Source organism: Bos taurus, chromosome 8 (genome assembly GCF_002263795.3).
Source record: "Bos taurus isolate L1 Dominette 01449 registration number 42190680 breed Hereford chromosome 8, ARS-UCD2.0, whole genome shotgun sequence".
In the NCBI taxonomy this organism is placed as follows: domain Eukaryota; kingdom Metazoa; phylum Chordata; class Mammalia; order Artiodactyla; family Bovidae; genus Bos; species Bos taurus.
In genome coordinates, this window is record NC_037335.1 from 67,479,211 (window position 1) to 67,504,169 (window position 24,959).

Here is a 24,959-nt window from a genome sequence, read left to right on the forward strand (position 1 = left end):
CCTGGGCACCTGCTTTGAGCTGTCCAGGAATTCCCCATTGCCATGGCTGTAAGGGAGGTGATGGACACGGGTGGGGGTGCACTCTGGGGAGCTAATGAGGCACATCTAGGGTTTTGCGTCTTTCTTTCCCACCTGGTGTGCAGTGGTAAAGAATTCGCCAGTCAATGCAGGAGATGCAAGAGACCTGGGTTCAATCCATTTCCCCCTGGAGGAGGAAATGGCAACCCACTCCACTATTCTTCTCTGGAGATCCCAGGGACAGAGGAGCCTGGCAGGCTACAGTCTGGAGATAAGGGGTCAAAAAGAGTCGGACATGATTGAACATGCATATACACACAGAGCTAAGGAAACCTGAGCAAGTTGCTTAAATCTCTCTGAGCCTCAGTTTTTTGAGAAAAAAATGACAGTAATAATATTCAGTGGGTAGATCTGAGGATGAAATGAGTCAATACAGATATATATGCTGTATAGACTGTCAGATACTAGAAAAATGTTGTTTTTTAGTGTTGTATCATTTTTTACTAAGTAAAGAAGAGATGGTGAGAATAACTTTGGGTGTGAGGACCAGAAGGTTGGGCAGTGCTGACTATGCTGGGGGTGCAATTCTAGCTTGTAGTAAACAAGAAAAGAAGAAAAGCAAAATATACCTTGCAAGTGCCGATTGCTCTGCTGGTTCAGCAGGTTAAGAGAGATTATGGGATGGAGATCAGGGTCCTTAGCTAGTCCAAACCCCTGAGGACTTCAAGGTAAATTATTTCAAGGGGTTTTCTAATTCAGAGGCACAGGGAATATTTTAGTCAGTGTGAATAAATAATGTTTCCCTGTAAAACTGTTTTTCCAAAGTGCATAGCTACTGTTGTGATGATTAAAATATAGATTCATTTAAAAGCATCATGGAGCTCATGGTGGCTTTTGGTTTGATGAATGCTCTTAAGTAAGAGAGAGCCTATTTGGTGGGGATAATGGAAGATTTGGTAACTCTAAAGGATGGCTGGGAAAAGACAAACAAAAAGGGTGGATGGGGACCACTGTTGCAGGTGTCCTCATGGAGATAAGAGAAGATGCATCTGAGGCTTCCCTGGGCGCTCAGTGGTAAAGAATCCACCTGCCAAAGCAGGAGACATGGGTTCAGTCCCTGTTCTGGGAAGATCCCACATGCTGTGGAGCAACTAAGTCCATGAGTCACAACTATTAAGCCTGTGCTCCAGAGCCCAGAAGCTGCAGCTACTGAGCCCACATACTGCAACTACTGCCGGTTTCGAGCCCTAAAATCTGTGCTCAGCAGCAAGAGAAGCTGTGCACAGCAAGTAGAGAGTAGACCCCACTCTCTGCAACTAGAGAAAAGCCCAAGGAGCAGTGAAGACCCAGCACATCCATAACTAAATAAATTATAAAGAGAGAGAGAGAAGATGCACCTAAAGAGAGAGGGGCTAAGGACCCAGGGCCTGGATGAGGGGTGAGGGTGGAGGCTGGGTGATAGATAACAGACTTGTGCAGTCACACCCTGGGAAAAGTCTGAGCCCAGAGGCTCAACCAGGACTGGCTTCAAATCCCAATTCTGCCCCACCCCCACCCTCATATTGGCCTTGGGTAACCCACTCCAGTACTCTTGCCTGGAAAATCCCATGGATGGAGGAGCCTGGTAGGCTGCAGTCCATGGGGTCGCTAGGAGTCGGACACGACTGAGCGACTTCATTTTCACTTTTCACTTTCATGCATTGGAGAAGGAAATGGCAACCACTCCAGTGTTCTTGCCTGGAGAATCCCAGGGACGGGGAGCCTGGTGGGCTGCCGTCTATGGGGTCGCACAGAATCGGATATGACTGAAGTGACTTAGCAGAGTAAACAAACATATGCTGTAATCTTCAGCCTTCATAGAATTTATAAGGATCAAATGGAAGACTATTTTAAAACCATACTAAAGCCTTGAAAGTGTGAGTTGAATAACAAAAAGATGGCATTCTCTCTTTGACAGAATACTTCTCTTATATTTTCTCTAGTTCTCTGTTCCCTAGATTAGGAGCTCAAAGAAGCAGCTCTAAACTTAGAGAGTTTAATTAAGAAGAAAAACAACCTACGGTGTTTATTTTCTCTCTAAGAAGCGAGGAAGTCCATTATTTAGCCCTTGTTTCCTTGAAGGAAGGAGCTGCACAATTTTCGATGGGTTTTCTGGCTGCATCTCAGTCGTCTGGTCAACAATGCTGGTCGTAGGGGTTCAAGACCTGGATTAAACATCCTCCCTACCATCAGGGGAGCTTTCCTGGTGGCTCAGAGACAACGAATCCACCTGCAAAGCAGGAGCTGCCGGAGAAGTGGGTTCGATCCCTGGGAGGGGAAGATCCCCTGGAGGAGGACATGGCAACCTGCTTCAGTACTCTTGTCTGGAAAATCCCAAGGACAGATAAGCCTTGTTGGCTATGGGGTCACAAAGAGTCGGACACGACTGAAGCGACTTGACATGCACACATGCACCACCATCAGGAGCCCATGAGGCTGCCAGTGATAAGTGACGACCTGAGCGCCCCTGACCTGAGGTCTGGGACTGTCACTCACCTCCAGCTCAGAGTAGACGCTCGTACCCGGGCTGATGGATGAACAGATGAATGAAGGACTGAATGGTCAGCCCATGCCTTGTCTTGCCTGGGAGGCTGCTAGAGTTTTCCAAGTGGTCCCCTCTTCTTTCTCCTGCCCAAATGGTCACCCAGGCCCGAGTCAGAGTCTAGTTTGGGATCAGGGGTTGTTCTGAGTTTCCTTCTCCCAAATGAGTGTGTGCTTAGTTGCTCAGTCATGTCCAACCGTTTTTGACATTGTGGACTGTAGCCCGCCAGGCTCCTCTGTCCGTGGGATTCTCCAGGCAAGAATACTGGAGTGGTTTGCCAGTTCCTCCTCCAGGGGATCCTCTCGACCCAGGGATCCCACCTGTGTCTATTCTGTCTCCTGCACTGCAGGTGGATTCTTTACCTCTGAACCACCGGAGAAGCCCTTCGCCGAGGTGGTCAGACCCCTAGATGCAGGCTGTGTAGGAGCAGCACTCTCACTGGGCTGTCAGGCCCTAGGATTTGAGTCTCAACTTTGTTCCATGATGGCAGGAGAGGAAACAGATGCCTTTTTGTTTTTGTTTTTTTTTCCTGAGGCAAACTATAGTAGGAGGGGGGGCTGCCAAAAATCACAAAGTTTGCCCCTCCCCTGCCTCCTCCTGTACCCTTGACCAACCAGAGTGCAATTAAAGATGCCAGACCAATTCACATCCCTAGTATTAAGGTGCTAACAACTTGGATTGAGATCTCTTGGGGGGACATTTGCATTTGAATGCTTAGGGCTGGGCTTGGAAGTTTGTGAACTAGGAGTCTGGAGGTTTGAATTAGGTCTCCAGGGTACAATAGACAGACAGCCCTTCAACCTGTGGGTGAGTGATCTCTCTCTTTCAGTTCCTCTCTGAATCTTTCTCTCTCTAAGTCTGTAAATTTGAAATAGTTGAACTAGATATAACACTCAATATAACAGAGTTAGAATTAAGTGGTGCATTTTTTGTAACAATTTTATGAAAATGGCACTATTAATGGTACCATTTTACAGATGAGAAAACTGAGGTCCAGAGAAGGGCCTTGCTTGAAGTAGGTGGCAGTTTAGGAGCAGAACCAGGATGCAAACCCAGGCCATATTCTGCCAGCGTCCACCTATCACCTCACTCCCTTCACCTTCTCACTCCCTCACCTACTCACCTCACTCCTTCTCACCTTCACTCCCTCTCACATTCAAAAAACAAATAAATGTGTGTTGTGGCAACAAGGAGGAGATCACCGTGGGTGAGCGCTGAGGGAAAGTTTGCTTAGAGTCTGTCAGGTGTCTCCTCTCCTCCTCTCTTCCCGCCCCAGGGAAGTTGGAGTTGGCTGGAGTTGGGTAGTTTGATGGATGTATGGTGTTTACAGTTTCATGAAAGGCGGTCCCAGGCCTTTTAACCAGCTCCATGGCCCGGCCCCTCTTTCACGTATCAGGTAAAATCTTGCACAAAGTCAGATCTTTGTTAGCACCAGTTTCATTTTCTTTCCTTTTTTTTTTTTTAACAAGGAAAGATTTGCTTTATTTTTCTTACACGTAACAAACCCCAAAGCATTTTGCCCTTAACATCAGATTATTACATTTAGAATGAATAAACAACAAGGTCTTACTGTATAGCATAGGGAACTGCATTCCATATCCTGTGATAAGCCATACTGAAAAAATTGCGAAAAAAGAATGTCTATATGTGCATAACTGAGTCACTTTGCTGTACAGCAGGGATTGGTGCAACGTTATAAATCAACTATACTTCAATAAAAAAAAACGCAAACAGTGTCTAATGATGATACTGGGTTTCATGAAAACAAAGATTCACCCCCGCCCACCACCATATCCGGTGTGTGAAAACATCATAACCAACTATCAGAAATGACAAATGGAAGCAATCAAAATAGAATTAGATTATTGAATATGCTAATGATGGGGTATGGGATGAAGGGTTGAAGCTGAGAAGTATGTCCAGCAGGGATGTCCTCCTTCCCCACAGGAGCCTCGGGACCCAGGACCCCAGGACATAGTGGTGGGAGGTGTGGGTGGGAACAGGGAGGTGCCCACACTTTGGCCTGGGGTTAGGGGAAGGGGAGCGAGGTAGCGGGGAGAGAAAGTCGAGTTTCCTGGAAGACCTGTGCCAGCTCCTTGGGAAGCTGTTTCGATGGAGTTCAGGAGGCCATGAGCATAGATTTAAACTCAGAAGCCAGAGGCTACCTGGGGGACAGACACTGTCTAAAAGCCTAAAAGAGAACATGCAGTTAAACCAGAGTGAAGAGGGAAAGAAGCATAAAGACATCTCATGTAAACCTCCCTGGAATAAGACGGAAGTGCTGACAGTATGGATCCTTCGAGGAGCAGCCAGGGCTCTAAGCAGTCACCACCGGCCCTGCCCTGTGGCTCCCCACTGTTATCCCTGCTTTAGACGGGGCTCCAGAGCACACAGGCCAAGACACTTACTCTTGGTCAAGGCTGGAACCTGCACTTGAACTAAGGCTGACTTAGAGCCATGCTCCTGCCCTCTCTTCTGTACCTAGAACAGCAGGTTGACAACAAGGCAGAGGAAATGACAGTGGATATTAGAGGGGAGGGCAAGAGGAGGTCAGAATCCTAGGCAGGGAGGAGCCCCACCCTCTGTAAAGGCAGTGAGAGATGCTCTATTCACAAAATGGGGCCCCTCAGTTAGGCTTCACTGGGGTCCTTCATTGGCCTCCTTTTGTCAAACTTCTTAAAGGTGAAGAAATTCTGATGGGCTACACAGATGGACAATCTAATTTTGCCAGCTTTAAAAGATCATTCTCATTTCTTCTTAAAATAGGATACCTGAATCTGGACTCCCTAGGGGACCTCAGTGTGGGTCACTTTGTCCTGAGTTCAGTCTTGGAGGAGCAGGTACTACTGTGGATGGAATGGGGTAGGGACCTGGGGATCCAGGCAGTCTGTGTACGGACTTTGATCCACCTCCCTTCTTAACCTTGCTTTCTGGATTTCTGGAACCTCTCAGGAATCTACAGGCAAATTGTCTCTCATCTTCTTGGTATTTCTCTCTGCAGGGTTTAAGTTATAAACATATATAACTTGGTATATAAATTGGTTAATCTTTCTCCAGCCACTCCTTTTCAACAGCTACATGCTGTGCTGTGCTTAGTCGCTCAGTTGGGTCTGACTCTTTGTGACCCCATGGACTGTAGCTCACCAGGCTCCTCTGTCCATGGGGATTCTCCAGGCAAGAATACTGGAGTGGTTATACTGAGATGTAATTGACATAGAATAAATCACACGTTTCAAATGTACTCCTTGAAAGATGTATCTCACACACACACACACAGACACACAGGGGAATACTACTCAGCCATAAAAAAGAATAAAATAATGCCATTTGCAGCAACTTGGATGGACCTAGAGATACTAAGCGAAGTATGTCAGATGGAGAAAGACAAATATTGCGTAGTATCACTTATATGTGGAATTGAAAAAAAATGATACAAATGAACTTATTTACAAACAGAAACAGACTCACTGACAAAAAACAAAACAAAACAAAAAAACTATGGCTGTCAAAGAGGAAAGAGGGGAATGGATAAATTTGGAATTTGAGATTAAAAGATACACTGCTGCTGCTGCTGCTAAGTGGCTTCAGTCATGTCCGACTCTGTGCGACCTCATAGACGGAAGCCCACCAGACTCCCCCATCCCTGGGATTCTCCAGACAAGAACACTGGAATTGGTTGCCATTTCCTTCTCCAATGCATGAAAGTGAAAAGTGAAAGGGAAGTCGCTCAGTCATGTCTGACTCTTAGCGACCCCATGGACTACAGCCTACCAGGCTCCTCCATCCATGGGATTTTCCAGGCAAGAGTGCTGGAGTGGGGTGCCATTACACTACTATATATAAAAGAGACAATCAACAAGGACCTACTATACAGTACAGGGAACTATATTCAATATCTTGTAATAACCTATAATGGAAATGAATCTGAAAAACAATATATGCATTATATATATAACTGAATCACGTTGCTGTACACATGAAAGATTGTAATTGACTGTACCTGATAAAAATTGTGCTCATTGATAAGTTATGGCAAATGCACACACCTGTGAAACCATCACCACAATCAAGATGTCCATCACCTCCAAAGTCTCCTCTTTAATCCACCATCCCATCTCTCCCTAAACACACCTGCCCAGACTCCATTATCAGCTTTCTTTCACTTTCAATTTGGTGACCTTTTCTAGACTTTATGCAAATGAATTCATATACTAAGTACTTTTTTGTCAGCTTCTCTAAGTATATTACTAATTTAAATATGTTAGTTTTAGAAAACAAGTTCCTATTTAAAATAAAAAGGAAACAATATGTCCATTCAGTTGCTAAGAAATTTTGCATCTCCAGTACCCATGTGCCTGCCTCCAGAACAGTCCTTAGTCCTTGCCTTGGTTGCTCCAGGTTGAGAACAGCATATTGCTTTGAGATTCATCCAGCAGTTATTTTCCATAGCTCATATCCTTTAGTCACTGAGGAGTATCCACTGCATGGTGGGGCTGCCTATTCAAGGCATCCAGTCCCCAGTCTAACCACATCCTACATCTAGAGGCAGATTCTAGTGCTCTGACATCCTCATTTTTGCTTCCCTGGTGGCTTGGTGGTAAAGAATCCACCTGCCGATGTAGGAGATGCAAGTTTGAACCCTGGGTTGGGAAGATCCCCTGGAGAAGGAAATGGCAACCCACTCCAATATTCTTCTCTAGGAAATCTTGTGGACAGAAAGGAACCTGGTAGGCTACAATCCATGGGGTCACAAGAGTCAAACATGACTAAACAACAACAGCATCCTCATCTTAAAAAATTAAGCATAATTGTATTTTTTTAATTTATTTTTGACTATGTTGGGTCTTAGATTGAAGAAAGTAGGGAAAACCACTAGACCATTCAGGTATGACCTAAATCAAATCCCTTATGATTATACAGTGGAAGTGAGAAATAGATTTAAGGGACTAGATCTGATCTGATAGATAGAGTGCCTGAAGAACCATGGACGGAGGTTCATGACATTGTACAGGAGACAGGGATCAAGACCATCCCCATGGAAAATAAATGCAAAAAAGCAAAATGGCTGTCTGTGGAGGCCTTACAAATAGCTGTGAAAAGAAGAGAAACAAAAAGCAATGGAGAAAAGGAAAGATACAGGCATCTGAATGCAGAGTTCCAAAGAATAGCAAGGAGAGCTAAGAAAGCCTTCCTCAGTGATCAATGCAAAGAAATAGAGGAAAACAACAGAATGGGAAAGACTAGAGATCTCTTCAAGAAAATTAGAGATACCAAGGGAACATTTCATGCAAAGATGGGCTCGATAAAGGACAGAAAAGATATGGACCTAACAGAAGCAGAAGATATTAAGAAGAGGTGGCAAGAATACACAGAAGAACTATACAAAAAAGATCTTCATGACCCAGATAATCACGATGGTGTGATCACTCACCTAGAGCCAGACATCCTGGAATGTGAAGTCAAGTGGGCCTTAGAAAGCATCACTATGAACAAAGCTAGTGGAGGTGATGGTATTCCAGTTGAGTTATTTCAAATCCTGAAAGATGATGCTGTGAAAGTGCTGCACTCAATATGCCAGCAAATTTGGAAAACTCAGCAGTGGCCACAGGACTGGAAAAGGTCAGTTTTCATTCCAATCCCAAGGAAAAGCAATGCCAAAGAATGCTCAAACTACCGCACAATTACACTCATCTCACACGCTAGTAAAGCAATGCTCAAAATTCTCCAAGCCAGGCTTCAGCAATACATAAACTGTGAACTTCCTGATGTTCAAGCTGGTTTTAGAAAAGGCAGAGGAACCAGAGATCAAATTGCCAACATCCTCTGGATCATGGAAAAAGCAAGAGAGTTCCAGAAAAAACATCTATTTCTGCTTTATTGACTATGCCAAAGCCTTTGACTGTGTGGATCACAATAAACTGCGGAAAATTCTGCAAGAGATGGGAATATGAGACCACCTGACCTGCCTCTTGAGAAACCTATATGCAGGTCAGGGAAGCAACAGTTATAACTGGACATGAAACAACAGACTGGTTCCAAATAGGAAAAGGAGTATGTCAAGGCTGTATACTGTCACCCTGCTTATTTAACTTCTATGCAGAGTACATCATGAGAAACGCTGGGCTGGAAGAAGCACAAGCTGGAATCAAGATTGCCGGGAGAAATATCAATAACCTCAGATGTGCAGATGACACCACCCTTATGGCAGAAAGTGAAGAGGAACTAAAAAGCCTCTAGATGAAAGTGAAAGAGGAGAGTGAAAAAGTTGGCTTAAAGCTCAACATTCAGAAAACGAAGATCATGGCATCTGGTCCCATCACTTCATGGCAAATAAATGGGGAAACAGTGGAAACAGTGTCAGACTTTATTTCTGGGGGCTCCAAAATCACTGCAAATGGTGACTGCAGCCATGAAATTAAAAGATGCTTACTCCTGGGAAGGAAAGTTATGACCAACCTAGATAGCATTTTCAAAAGCAAAGACATTACTTTGCCAACAAAGGTCCGTCTAGTCAAGGCTATGGTTTTTCCTGTGGTCATGTATGGATGTGAGAGTTGGACTGTGAAGAAGGCTGAGCGCCGAAGAATTGATGCTTTTGAACTGTGGTGTTGGAGAAGACTCTTGAGAGTCCCTTGGACTGCAAGGAGATCCATCCAGTCCATTCTGAAGAAGATCAGCCCTGAGTGTTCTTTGGAAGGAATGATGCTAAAGCTGAAACTCCAGTACTTTGGCCACCTCATGCGAAGAGTTGACTCCTTGGAAAAGACTCTGATGCTGGGAGGGATTGCGGGCAGGAGGAGAAGGGGACGACAGAGGATGAGATGGCTGGATGGCATCACTGACTTGATGGACGTGAGTTTGAGTGAACTCCGGGAGTTGGTGATGGACAGGGAGGCCTGGTGTGCTGCAATTCATGGGGTCGCAAAGAGTCAGACACGACTGAGTGACTGAACTGAACTGAACTGATGTTGGGTCTTAGTTGGGGCACATGGGATCTTTTGTTGGAGCAGTGGGCTTAGTTGCCCCATGGCATGTGGGATGTTCCCAGACCAGGGATTGAACTCCAATCCCCTGCATTGCAAGGTGGATTCTTAACATCTGGACCATGAGGGAAGTCCCAGCACAATTGTATTTAGCAGATGATAAGCTCCCAAAGACACTGTTTTAGATGGTTTTTAAATCTTTTCAAATATTTTAAATGGCGGTGTAATAATAAGCTGTACTGATTGATTCTTCTGTCTATATTTTCAAAGTTGGTTGATACCAGGCCATTTCTTTCTGAGAAAAAGTGTTGCTGGACTACTAATCCTTTTCCCCCACCATTTTACCTATCTCCAGGATAATTATATGAACAACAAGATGTTTTGTTTTTATTATCATTATCATTGTTATAGGACTTTATTTTTCTAGATCAATTTTAGCCTCACAGCAAAATTGAAAGGGAAGATCTGTTTCCATAACCCCCCTGCCCACCTCACCACAGGCATAGCCTCTTAGATTAATCAGTATCCCCCATTAGAATGGTGTTTGTTACAACTGGTGAACGTTCACGGATGCATCATACAAAGTCCGTGGTTTACATTAGGGTTCACTCTTACATTAGGGCGTTGTACTTCCTATGTGCTGTGCTGTGCTGAGTCATTCAGTCACGTCCAATTCTTTTCAATCCCACGGGCTGTAAGTCCACCAGGCTCCTCTGTTCATGGGGATTCCCCAGGAAAGAATACTAGAGTGGGGTGTCATGCCGTCTTCCAGGGGAACTTACCAACCTAGGGATCGAACCCAGGTCTCCCGCATTGCAGGCAGACTCTTTACCACAGAGCCACCAGGAAAAGCCCCAAAATACTGGAGTGGGTGGCCTATCCCTTAGCTAGGGGATCGGCCTGACGATCCTCTAGGATCGTCTAGGAATCTAACTGGGGTCTCCTGCATTGCAAGTGGATTCTTGGGAAGTCCTGTACCTCCTATTGGCTTAGACAAATGTATAATGATCCATCATTGTATACCCATCATTATGGTATCATACCAAGTTTTTTCACAGCCTTAAAAAATCCTCCATGCCCCACACATTCATTCCTTACTGCCTCCAACCCCTAGCAACCCTTCAGCTTTTTATTCTCTTCATAGTTTTATTATTTCCAGAATGTGATATAGTTGGAATCATACAATATGCAGCCATTTCATACTGGTTTCTTTCACTTAGAAATACTCTTTTAAGTTCCTTCCAGATTTTTTCAGGGTTTGATAGCTAATTTCTTTTTTAGCACTGAGTAATATTCCATTATCTGTTCACTCAGTCATGTCTGACTCTTTATGACTCCATGGACTGTAAGTCTATCAGACTCCTCTGTCCACGGAATTCTCTAGGCAAGAATACTGGGGTGGGAAGCCATTCCCTTCTCCATGAGATCTTCCCAACCCGGGGATTAAACCTGGGTCTCCTGAATTGCAGGAAGGTTTTTTACCATCTGAGCCATGAGGGAAGCCCCTGGATATACCACAATTTGTTCATTCATCACCGACAGGACATGTTGGCTGCTTCCAAGTGTTGACAGTTATGAATGAAGCTGCTATAAGTATATCCACATCAGGGTTTTGTGTGGACATAAGTTTTCAGCTCCTTCTGATAACAAGGAAAGGGGTTGCTAGATTGTATGGTAAGAGTATTAGTTTTGTGAGAAACCATCAAACTGTCCTCCAAAGTGGCTGGGCTGTTTTGTACTCTCACCATCAGTGAATTAGAGTTCTTACTGCCCCACATCCCCACCAGCATTCGGAGTTGTCAAGTTTCCAGATTTTGGCCGTTTTAGTAGGTGTGTACTGGTATCTTATTGCTTTAATTTGCATTCTCTTGATGACATATGATTTGAATATATTTTCATATGCTTTTCGGCCATCTGTTAATCTCCTTTGATAATGTATCTGTTAAGGACTTTGACCTTTTTAAAAATTGGGTTCTCTGTTCTCTCATTGTTGAATTTAACATGCTATTTTTTACCAAGAACTGTTTGTTAGAGGGATAAATGCTTAGCTAAAGTTCCTGATTCACTACCAGAGATATCAAATGTCAAAGCTGGAATGACTCTACAGACCAAAAGTTCCTGATTTGAACTGATTTATATCCTCCCTAAATTTCTATGTTGAAGACCTAACCTTTAGTAGTACTTCAGAGCATGGTTGTATTTGGAGATTGGAACTTAACTAGGTTAAAGTGTTAGTTGCTCAGTCATGTCCAACTCTTTGCTACTCCATGGACTATAGCCCACCAGGCTCTGTCCATGGGATAGACAAGAATAGAATAGAATGGAATGGGTTGCCATTTGCTTCTCCAGGGGACCTATCTGACCCAGAGATTGAACCTGGGTCTCCTGAAGGCAGATTCTTTACCATCTGAGTCACCAGGGAAGCCTGGTAAATGGTAAATAAGTTAAGATTGCTGCTGCTAAGTCACTTCAGTCATGTCCGACTCTCTGTGACCCCATAGATGGTGGCCCACCAGGCTCCTCCATCCCTGGGATTCTCCAGGCAAGAACACTGGAGTGGGTTGCCATTTCCTTCTCCAATGCATGAAAGTGAAAAGTGAAAGTGAAGTCGCTCAGTCGTGTCCAACTCTTAGGGACCCCACGGACTACAGCCTACCAGGCTCCTCTGTCCATGGGATTTTCCAGGCAAGAGTACTGGAGTGGGGTGCCATTGCCTTCTCTGTGAAATAAGATTAGGGTCTACCTAATTCAATTGGACTATAAAGAAAGCTGAGCACTGAAGAATTGATGCTTTTGAACTGTGGTGTTGGAGAAGACTCTTGAGAGTCCCTTGGACTGCAAGGAGATCCAACCAGTCAATCCTAAAGGAAATCAGTCCTGAATATTCATTGGAAGGACTGATGCTGAAGCTGAAACTCCAATACTTTGGCCACCTGATGCGAAGAACTGACTCATTGGATAAGACCCTGATGCTGGGAAAGATTGAAGGCAGGAGGAGAAGGGGATGACAGTGGATAAGATGGTTGGATGGCGTCACTGATTCATGGACATTCATTCATGGACATGAATTTGAGTAAGCTCCGGAGTTGATGATGGATAAGGAAGCCTGGTGTGCTGCAGTCCATGGGCTCACAAAGAGTCGGACACGACTGAGCGACTGAACTAACTAAACTAATTCCATTAGCTGGTGTCCTTATAAAAAGAAGAGATTAAGACACAGAGAAAAGACCATATGATGACACAAGAAGAAATAAGCCATCTACAAGCCAAGGAGACTTCAGAAGAAACCAACCCTTGCTGACACTTTGATCTTAGTCTTCCAGCCTCCGTGATTGTGAGAAAATAGACGACTGTTATTTAGGGAACCCATCTTCAGTACTTTGTTATGGCAGCCATAGCAAACCAGTTCTGTCTCTTAGTTCATCCAGCGGTGATCAAATGCTTAGCACATGACAGGCTGGGTAGGGGGTGTATTAGGAGGGCAAAGATCAGGTTCCCATCCTTAGGAACCTATGACCTAGTTGTGTCACTTTGCATTTGAAGAAACGTAGGCTCAGATAGGTGAACTGACTTGCTTGAGTTAATAGCACAAACCTTCTCTACTTCCTCTTTTCAAAAAATTTTTAATTTATTTGACTGTGCTGGGTCTTAACTGTGGCACACGGGATCTTTGTTACTGCCTGTGGGACCTTTGCTGGGGCACGTGAAATCTTTCAGCTGTAGCATGAGGCCTCTTGGTTGTGACATTCTGGCTCTCAGTTTCAACATTCAGGATCTAGTCCTCTGACCAGGGATTGAACTGAGCCTCTTGGATTGAGAGCACAGAACCTTAACCACTGAACCACCAGAGAAGTCCCTCTACTTCCTCTTAATCCCTTTGGTCCCCTCCCCCGACATCACAGGTTGATCCCATTTGTGGGCTTGGAGGACTCATTGATGTAGTGGAAAAGTGCCCTGAAGAAGGAGTCCTTACTAGTTGTGTGGGCTCTAGTTTCAAACACACCTCTGTGAAGTGGGCATGATAATCCCCACCCAGCCTTCTCCCCAGGTGGCCCTGTGGACCAGAGGAGATAATATAGGTGAAGCACCAAATGGAAAGCATAATTATTGGGACTGTGGAGGCCTGAGGGGCAGCCTCTTGGATCCCACTTAAATGCAGAGCCCCAAGTCTGCACTTGCCCCCAGAGGAGGTGTTTACTACCTGGCTTCTGGAAGAGCTGCTGCTCCAAATGTGCTAATAACACAGGCCTGGACATCCCTCTGCAATTACCTCCTGCAAACCTAGACTCAGGAGCTCCAGCTCCAGAGACGGCATCAGTCTTTGTGGCATTTTAAGTATATGGTGTGTGTCTGAAGAAGTGCGCCTGGGGTGTGCACATGGGGACCGGTACAGCGCTTACCTCCAGTCCCTCTATGATGGCTAACTCTAGAAGTCAATAGGTGTGAACCTGGTTGAGGCCACAGTACCTAGCATGTGTGTGTGTGTTCAGTTGTGTCTGACTCTTTGTAACCCCATGGACTGTAATCTGACAGGCTCCTTTGTCCATGAGCTTTCCCAGGCAAGAATACTGGAGTGGGTTGCTGTTTCCTTTTCCAGGGGATCTTCCTGGACCAGGGATCGAACCCTTGTCTCTTGTGTCTCCTGAATTGGCAGGCAGATTCTTTACCACTGCGCCACCTGGGAAGCCCACAGTACCTAGAGAGATGATCGAACATCAGTCTACATGCTGCCATGTAAGTAGTTTTCAGATGAAGTTAACATTTAAATCAGTGGACTTTGTGTAAAGCAGATTAGCCTTCTTGGGGAGGGAGTGCCTCATCCAATCAGTCAAAGGCCTTAAGAGAAAACAGACCAAGGTCCCTGAGGAAGAGAGAATTCTGCCTCCAGTCTGCTTTTGAACTAGAGCTGCTACATCAAATCTTCCCGAGGTCTCTAGCTTGCCAGCCTGCCCTGCAGAATTCAGACTCGCCAGCCCAAACAATCACATGAGCCAATTTCTTAATACACACACAAGACACGTCATATTGGTTCTATTTCTCTGGAGAACTCTGACTAATAGGTCCTGTGTTTTAGTCAGCTTGGGCTGCCGTCACAAAATGCCATAGACCGGGATGGGTTAAAGCACAAGCTTTAATTTCTCACAGTTCTGGAAGTGGGAAGTCCAAGATCAAGATGCCAGCAGATTCTGTTCCCAGGGAGGCTCTTCTTGGCTTGTAGATGGCTGCCTTCTCACTCTGTCCTCACACATTGGAGAGACAGAGAGCTCTGGTCTGTCTTCTCCCCGAGGACACTAGTTTCCTCTTATGGGCTCCACCCTCATAACTCATCTAAACTTAATTATCGCCCCAAAGCCCACCTCCAAATCTCCCAATCTTCATCACCTTGAGGGTTAGGGCTTTAGCATACAAATTTTAGGGGGCCACAAACATTTCGTCCCTAGCACCTTTTTATCCCCATCCTCAAATAACTTGCATTTATTGAGCTTTTATTGTCTTCTCAGGTAGCTCAAATGGTAAAAAATCTGTCTACAATGCAGGAAACAGGGATTTGATCCTTAGGGTGGGAAGATCCTCTGGAGGAGGGAATGACAATCCACTCCAGTAGTCTTGCCTGGAGAATCCCATGGACAGAGGAGCCTGACAGGCTACAGTCCATAGGATTGCAAAGAGTCAGACACGACTGAGCAATTTACACTTTCATTTTTATTGAGTATTTACTACACTTATTAGACATTGTTCTGAGTACTTCGTGTGTATTAACCCATTTAATTTTCATAGCAACCATATGAAGTAAGGATTAAAAAAATTTGATTTATTTTTTGGATGTGCTGGGGCTTTGTTGCTTCACTGCTTTTGTGAAAACCTTGTGTGAGCTTTTCTTTGGTTGTGGCAAGTGGGGGCTGCTGTCTAGCTGTGGTGCTCAGGACTCTCATTGCGCTGGCTTCTCTTGTTATTGCTCTAGGGCATGCAGGCTTCAGTAGTTGCAGCACATGGGCTCAGTTGCAGTTTCCAGGCTCTAGAGCATAGGCTCAAGAGTGGTGGCACCCAGGCTTAGTTGCTCCATAGCACGTGGGATCTTCCTGGACCAGGAATCGAACCTCTGTCTCCTGCACTGGCAGGTGGATTCTTTACCAGTGAACCATCAGGGAAACCAGGCAGTAAGGATTAAATCATCCTTATTTCACAGTTGATGATGCTAAGGCACAGAAAGGTTAAGAAATGCATTCAGTGTCACACAACTAGCGAGTACCTCTGGGGTCTGCTCTCTAGACCTTTGTGCTGTGCTGCCTCTTGGGTGTAAGCCCACATTCTGGACATGGAATGGGTGCTCACACCTGCCCAAACAGCAGAGACTGCATCGTCCCACAGGTGAACTCATCGGTCATCTCAGCCACAGGGGACATGCACAGTGCTCCATGGTCACACTGCATCATCCCCCATGGTGTTGAGACATTCCTGCCCAGGGTGCATTATCTGAGACCGGCTGTGGCTGACCTGCTCCTGCTCCTACCTTGGCTCACAAAGGCCAGATGGAGCCTTGCATGGATGCTGGCACTCAGGGGCTGCTGATGGGCAACTGGATGGATGGCCTGACATGACACTGCAAAAGTACACCGGGGTGGTGTCTCGCATCTGATCTTCCGGGGGTGGAACATGGGGTGGTTGACATAATCTAAAAAAAAAGTGAGGTGCTTCTGGCTCTAAACTGAGTTCACATGCTTGCCTCCCCTGCCTCCCAAATCCCACTGAAATGACAGCAAAGATATAAAAAGGAAATCAATCCATGACTGTGCTGAGAACAGCAGGGATGGCTCTCTGTGCCCAGAGATTTTGACGAATTTCTGAAAGACAGGAAGGAGACGGTGGCATATGGAAGGGTAAGCTAGAGAAGAACTAGCTGAAGCTTAGAACATACTTAGCAAAGTGCTGTATTAATACTCAGCCCTCAAGTACTGCCTGAAATGGAGTTAGATCCTGTGCAGTATTACTTTGATGATGATCCACTAAATATCAGAAAAAAATTTATTTCCTAATTTTCAATCTGTTGCGAATGGTCCCCAGTGACAATGAGATGCTCTTTCTCAAGGTATTTTAACAGATCTGGGCTGCAGGAATTGTATGCCTGCTACTGGGTGCATGCTTTCAATCTAGGGGTCTAGGGACTTGCCTGAGGCCAATAGATAGGCCTAGAGAGGTCAGGAAGCTTCTGATGAAGCTGGAGGGAAGGGGCAGGGCACAATCTTTAAAAAAATGACATGGCCATTTTTTGTTGTTCAGTTGCTCAATTGTGTCTGACTCTTTGTGACTCCATGGACTGCAGCACACCAACCTTCCCTGTCCCTCACCACCTCCCAGAGTTTGCTCAAACTCACGTCCATTGAGTCGATGATGCCATCCAACCATCTCGTCCTCTGTTGCCCCCTTCTCCTCCTGCCCTCAATCTTTCCCAGCATCAGGATCTTTTACAGTGAGTCTATTCTTCGCATCAGGTGGCCAAAGTATTGGAGATTCAGCTTCAGCATCAGTCCTTCCAATGAATATTCATTGCCATAGGACATGACAGAAACTGATGACACGACAAACCTAGAACCAACTAGGTACAAGATGCAGATGAGTCAACTTCCAGTAGACCCTGGGCATCATCATAAGCTCACTGTAATGCATTAGCGTAAACTAAATGGCACCATGACAGTTCTGAGGCTAACCAAAAAAGGCCAAAAAGTGGGTGCTGGTCCAGTTCCTAGAAACCCACCTCCCCATTCCCTGAAATAATTGGAACAATTCTCCCACTCATTAGCCTATGAAATTACCCAGCCTAGGGACTTCCCTGGTGGCAGAGTGGATAAGAATCTGCCTGCCAATGCAGGGAATGTGGGTTCAGTCTCTGATCTGGGAGGATTCTACATGCTGTGGAGCAACTAAGCCCAGGGGCCGAAACTACTGAGCCCAGGTGCTGCAGCTACTGAAGTCCACATGCCTAGAGCCCATGTCCACAGCAAGAGAAGCTACTGCAATGAGGTGCGCATGTGCCACAATGAAGAGTCGATCTGTTTGCTGCAACTAGAGAAAGGCTGCACACAGCAACGAAGGCTCAAGACAACCAAAAATAAACAAATAATTTACAGAAAAGAGAAATTATCCAGCCCACTAAAACTAACCACATCATATTTCAGGGCTCTCTCACCTTCTGAGATGGCCCACACTCTGTCTGGGGAGTGTGTTTCTCTCTAAACAAATTCAGTTCTTACCTGTAACTTTGTCTCTCAGTGAATTCTTTCTGCAATAAGACATTAAGAATCTCAGAGTCACTGGCAACAGAGGTCGTGTGCAAACATTGTTGTCTCCTTGGGCATTTTTTCTGGGATCTTAAGTCCATTGCTTTGGTTAGATTTGCAAAAGCTCTGCGACCCAAGGCTGTGGTGTACTATTAGAGTTTTATGATGACTTCCCCAACTTCCCACAGCTGGTTAGCTATGGCTGAGCAGCTCCTTTGGGCTCCTAGTCATCAGTACATTTTGTCCCCACTATGACAAAGGTTTGTAGAGTCAAAGCTATGTTTTTTCCAGTAGTCATGTGTGGATGTGAGAGTTGGACCATAAAGAAGGCTGAGTGCTGAAGAAGTGATGCTTTTAAATTATGGTGCTGGAGAAGACTCTCAAGAGTCCCTTGGACAGCAAGGAGATCAAACCAGTCAATCCTCAAGGAAATCAACCCTGAATATTCATTGAAAGGACTGATGCTGAAGTGGAAGCTTCAATACTTTGGCCATCTGATGCAAAGAACTGACTCATTGGAAAAGACCCTGATGCTGGGAAAGATTGAAGGCAGGAGGAGAACAGGATGACAGAGGATGAGATGGTTGGATGGCGTCACTGACTCAATGAACATGAGTCTGAGCCAATTCTGGCAGACAGTGAAGGACAGGGAAGCTAGCGTGCTGCAGTCCATGGGGTTGCAAAGAGTCAGACGTATCTGAGTGGCTGAACAACAACAACTAAAATTGGACTTTTCAAAATGCTTTTGTGTTTACTGTCCTATTTGACTCTCACAATAGCCCACAGAAAAGGATCAAACAGGCACTGTTACCATCACTTGAGAAATGAGGAATCTCACACACAGAGAGGTTAAAGGGTTCTCCAAAGTCATGCTACAAGATGGTGGTGAAGCTGTTGTGGGCTCCAGGTCAGGTGTCAGGACTCCAGGCCAGTGCTCTTGGCTGCTTTTTTAGTTTCCTTACAGATGAGAGGAGCACCTCTGTTCTCTTAATGAGCCAAGTAGAAACCAGTAGCCATGTGTTCAGACTCCTCCAAAAACCTGGTAAAGCAACCTAGGGTGTGACCTCAAAATGAATCTTCTCCAGAGCTTGAATCTTTCACAAATGCCTTTCTTCAAATAAGAACTATCATTACAAAAGGAGTGGCAGAGGCAAAGGAAACACCAGCTCTTTTTTTATCCTCTGTTGTTGTTTTTGTTCACTCGTTCAGTCATGTGCGACTCTTCTTGACCCCATGGATTGCAGCACGCAAGGCCTGCCTGTCCCTCACCATCTCCCAGCGATTGCCCAAGTTCATGTGCATTGCATTGATGATGCTGTCCAGCCATCTCATCCTCTGACTCCCTCTTCTCTGCTCAGTCCTATCTGACTCTTTGCCACCCCATGGACTCCTCTGTCCATGGAATTTTCCAGGCAAGAATACTGAGGCAGGTTGCCATTCCTTTCTCCAGGGGATCGTCCCAACCCAGGGACTGAACCCAGGCCTCCTGCATTGCAGGCAGATTCTTTACAGTCTGAGCTACCAGGGAAGCCCCCTTTTATTCTCTATGGCATCCCAAAGCACTTCCTAGCTCCAAACGCCCTGGAGGGGAAGGCCATAGCCTCCTTCTGCACTCCCTCTCCAAGAGTCAGTGCATCCCACTGAGCTCTTTTCTTTAATTGATGCTATTGGGTAATAGTTAATTACTACCCATGGTCCCCAGCATGTAATGAGTGGCGAACCACTGGGATCTAATAAGTGGTCCTTAATATCTGAGCTGCTCTCCTCCTCTCTGCTCCTCCTCATCTCAAAGCTGCATCAGGCTAGAGAAATTAGTCCCACATCTATACCTTGACCAGCAGGGGCTGCTGCTGAACGTCTGTTGGCTCTCCTGGCCAGAAGCCATAGCAGTCAGCCAGAACGGGCTTAATTGACTGCTCCTTGTCTCAATCTGTAGGCGCATCCGAAGATTTGGCTTTGGAAGGTTCCCAGCTAAGGCGGGCAGCTGGCCTTTGGATAGACAACTGTCCTATGTGGTTACCTCATTCCCAGCCTAGGAATTTTCAAATTCCAACTGAGTTCTCAACAGCTCACTGACATTTGGTGGGGATGGGGAGGCATCGTCCAGAGTGCCTTGTTTGGACTTCCCTGATGGTCCAATGGTTAAGACTCCAAGCTGCCAATGCAGGGAGCACAGGTTTGATCCCTGGTCCGGGAACTAAGATCCAACATGCCAAGTGGTCAGGAAAGAAAAAAAAAAAATTAAAGCGCCATGTTCACTCCAAGTTCTCATTGAAGGCAACTTGGTGCTGGAGGAAGGGCGTGGGCTTCGGATTCAGACAGACTTGAGCTTGTGGGAGGATTAAATAAGTTAATGCACATTAATACACATTTCAGTGCTAAGAATAGTGATTGGCCCACTGTAAGCTCTCTGAGTGTGTTAACCATTGTCATAGAGATTAGAGCTCATGCCTCCAAAGCCCAGTACACAGTGGCTATTATTATTTTAAGCCTAGTTCATAATTTAGGGAGCCTCCCAAAACAAAAGCATCCTTTCTCTCCATTCTGAGCTTGGAGCCAAGTTGTTGCTCATTAGAGAAATATTATGGGTTTCCCAGGTGGTGCTAGTGGTAAAGAACCTGCCTGCTAATGCTGGAGACATAAGAGACACGGGTTCCATCCCTGGATCAGGAAGATCCCTTGGAGGAGGGCATGGCAACCCACTCCAGTATTCTTGCCTTGAGAATCCCATAGACAGAGGAGCCTGGAGAGCTACAGTCTATGGGGTTGTAAGAGTCAAACATGACTAAGTATGTGACAGTTGGAGAGACATATTGGTGCCTTAGAAATCAGTCTGGGTATGGAAGCAAAAAGCCAGAACTTCTTAGCTCTGTCATTAACTCGGGCTATAATCTAGACCAATTCACTTCAGTCTCTAGCATTATTCTCTTTTGGTGGATTGGACACTGAGGACCTTACATTGGATTGAATAGTGTCCCCCACCCCCACCAAAAAAAAAAATTAATTCTCATCCAGACCTCAGAATGTGACCTTATTTGGAAATAGGGTCTTTGTAGACAAAATTAAGTTAAAAGGAGTTCATAGTGGATTAGGATAAAGCCTAATCCAATATGATTGGTGTCCTTAAAAGAAAGGACACAGAGACTTGGGGACAGAAGGATGCACAGGGAGAATGCCATGTGATAGTGGAGGCAGGGATTAGAGTGGTAAGTCTACAGATGAGGATGCCAAAGTTTGCCAGCGATCATCAGAAGTGGGCTTCCCTCGTGGCTCAGTGGTAAAGAATCTGCCTGCAGTGCAGGAGACACAGGTTGGATCCCTGGGTCAAGATCTCTTGGAGTAGGAAATGGCAACCCACTCCAGTATTTTTGCCAGGAGAATCCCATGGACAGAGGAGCCTAGCGGGCTTCAGTCCATGGGGTAGAAAAGAGTTGGATATGACTGCTGCTGCTGCTGCTAAGTCGCTTCAGTCGTGTCCGACTCTGTGTGACCACATAGACGGCAGCCCACCAGGCTCCCCCGTCCCTGGGATTCTCCAGGCAAGAACATTGGAGTGTGTTGCCATTTCCTTCTCCAATGTATGAGAGTGAAAAGTGAAAGTGAAGTTGCTCAGTCGTGTCTGACCCTCAGCGACCCCATGGACTGCAGCCTACCAGGCTCCTCCATCCATGGGAATTTCCAGGCAAGAGTGCTGGAGTGGGGTGCCATTGCCTTCTCTGCAGATATGACTGAACCACTGAGAATTGATGCACCAGAAGTTGAAAGAGGTGAGGGAGAAGTCTCCCTTGAGTTGTCAGAGAGAACACAGCCCTGCTGACACCTTGAGTTCAGACTTCTGACTCCAGAAGTGTCACGAAACTTCCTGTTGTTTTCAGCCATCTGGTTTTTGGTACTTTGTGATGGCAGCCCTCAGGAAATGAATTCAAACCCTAAAGAGCCATCCTGTTCTAATAGACTTAATTTATTGAGACACACAAAGCCCTGTCCCCTTATTTGACGTCATCCACCTGTTCTCATCAGCCTGATCTTTGGAGGTGCCTGAGACCTGGGCTGTCCTTAAAAAGGAAGGAGGGAAAAGAATGAAAGGAAGCAGGGTTGCAGATGGAGTGTGGATGGTGGGCAGCAGAGCCAGAGGTGTCCCTGTAGAGGAAATGGAAGGGAAATGGAAGGAAAGAGCCCTGTGGTGGTGGGGGAAAGTCCTGCTACATTTGTGGGGTCAGTCCCAGAGGCAACGGGTCACTAGGGAACGATGCCTTAAGTGGATAGAGATCTAGGAGCCTCATGGTTTGGGGAGGATTTAAGCATTGCCACTGAATCAGTTCTGGATACACAGACCTTTATATAGGGCTTTCCTGGTGACTCAGTGGTAAAGAATCTGTCTGCAATACAGGAGACACAGATTCAGTCCCTGGATCGGGAAGATCCCGTGGAGAAGGAAATGGGAACTCACTCCGGGTAAAAACAATTTTTCCTGAAAATTCCATGGACAGGGGAGCCTGGCCAGATATAGTCAATTGGGTCACAAAGGAATCAGACACGACTGAGTGACTAAACAACAACAGCAGAACTGTATATGCCAGTGAAGTTATGGGCCTCCTCCTAGCAGAATACTTAATAGGCTATTTGTGTCTGGAAGGTGGGAAAGAAGATGACATTTTGCTCTTAATATGTACTGGGCATTGCACTGGGAAATTTTTCAAATGTTTTGTTAATTTACTTTTGAAAATGACAGTGTGATTACTAATTATTCTAGTTTGCAGAGGAGACTCAGAGCTATGAATCTGCTCAAGGTCACACACTTGTCAAAGATCTGTCCTGTGGCCAGTTCTCATTTTTGTCCCCATTCATCTCCTTTTTTTCTTCCTCAAACTCTTATCCACCCATTTAAAGTGCCCACAGTGTCATTCTCTCTTGTATAGAAAAATTCAGCTGCCAGAATAAGAAGGAATTTTCCCATCTTTTCATTTTAGAAATGAAACTCTTTTCCAGCTCGAGTTTTCTCAAGGTGAGCTGTCTTTTTAGTCCTTTAAATCTGTTACATTTCTGAAGTGTCTGATTTCCCAAAGACACAGTAAAAAGGAAATGACCACACCAAGAATGTTCAGCCAGTGAGGATAAGCCAAGTTTTGATCAGCAAAGTCTGGTCCCCTAGCCCATACTACCTCTGGAGAAATTGTCATCAATGACAAGTCAGTGGACAGACTGCTTTGCATCTCTGAAACTTCTAAAAACCAGATGAAATTCTTTCAAGGCCTCTTCCACTGATGACAAAAAAATGATAGAAAAACAGTTCCTTTTGCCTGAGTGATCAATAAAGGGACTTAGGAGCCAATGTCTGCAAATGGAACCCATCACAGCCCTGAACTCATTCATTCACTTGCTGACCAACTTTGATGGTCTAAAAATCACTGACAACCAGAGACATTAATCAAGGCAAGCTGGGTACATGGATATAACTAGGTGGTCAATACTGAATCAGATTGGTTATATTCTTTACAGCCGAAGATGGAGAAGCTCTATATAGTCAGCAAAAACAAAACTGGAGCTGACTGTGGCTCAGATCAAGAACTCCTTATTGCAAATTCAAACTTAAGTTGAAGAAAGTAGGGAAAACCACTAGACCATTCAGGTATGACCTAAATCAAATCCCATACAATTATACAGTGGAAGTGACAAACAAATAGATTCAAGGGATTAGATCTGATAGATAGAGTGCCTGAAGAACTATGGACGAAGGTTCATAACATTGTACAGGAGGCAGTGATGAAAACTATTCCCAAGAAAAAGAAATGCAAAGAGGCAAAATGGTTGTCTGAGAAGGCCTTACAAATAGCTGGGAAAAGAAGAGATGCAAAAGGCAAAGGAGAAAAGGAAAGATATATCCATCTGAATGAAGAGTTCCAAAGAATAGCAAGGAGAGATAAGAAAGTCTTCCTAAGCGGTCAATGCAGAGAAATAGAGGAAAACAATAGACTGGGAAAGACTAGAGATCTCTTCAAGAAAATTGGAGATACCAAGGGAATATTTCGTGCAAAGATGGGCACAATAAAGGTCAGAAAAGGTATGGACCTAACAGAAGCAGAAGATATTAAGAAGAGGTGGCAAGAATACACAGAAGAGCTATACAAAAAAGATCTTCATGACCCAGATAACCACAATGGTGTGATCACTCACCTAGAGCCAGACATCCTGGAGTGCAAAGTCAAGTTGTCCTTAGGAAGCATCACTATGAACAAAGCTAGTAGAGGTGATTACTAGCAAAGTAATGTTCAACATTTCCATTGCCCACACCTGAAGATTGCCGGTGCCCCTTCCTTCCCTCTGCTCCCATTCCCAGGCATCCCTTACCTGCTTTCTTTAGCTATGTGTGTGTGTGCTCAGTCACTTAGTAGTGTCCAACTCTTGGCGACCCTATGGACTGGTGCCTGCCAGGTTCCTCAGTCCATGGGATTCTCCAGGCAAGAAAACCAGAGCACGTTGTCATTTCCTTCCCCAGGGGATCTTTCCAACCCAGGGATCGAATCTGTATCTCCTGCACTGGCAGGTGGGTTCTTCTACCGAGCCACCTGGGAAGCCCATTTCTTTCACTATACCTTAGTCTGTATTTCCTAGAACTTTTTGTGAGTGAATTTTATAGTATGCACTCTTCTTTTAGCCAACATGATAATGCTGATGTTCATTCATGATGCTTGCATCACGGTTTACCCATTTGATTGATGGGTAGTATTCCACTGTGTGGATATACCACAGTTTATTTATCCATTTATCTATGGGTGGGCTTTTGTGTTGTATCCAGTTTCACTATCATTTTTAAACATACATACGCAGGACACTCTGATACGTAATACGTCTTCACGTTGGTACCCAGGTGTGTTCTGATTCTATTCCCTCTCTGGGGACCAGGATGTGACTTTTTAAGTCTCAGAAATCCTATGATTCAAGAGTCCCCTAGTTCCACCCAGAAACCTGGTAATCAAATTTTTTTATGGGTAAGTAATACAACTCTGTATAATAGGATTAGGGCAGAATGTTACCAGGCTGCACTAAAACAAAAGGATCAAGAAATAGGTCTTGAAAAATCACTGAACAATCTTCAAATTT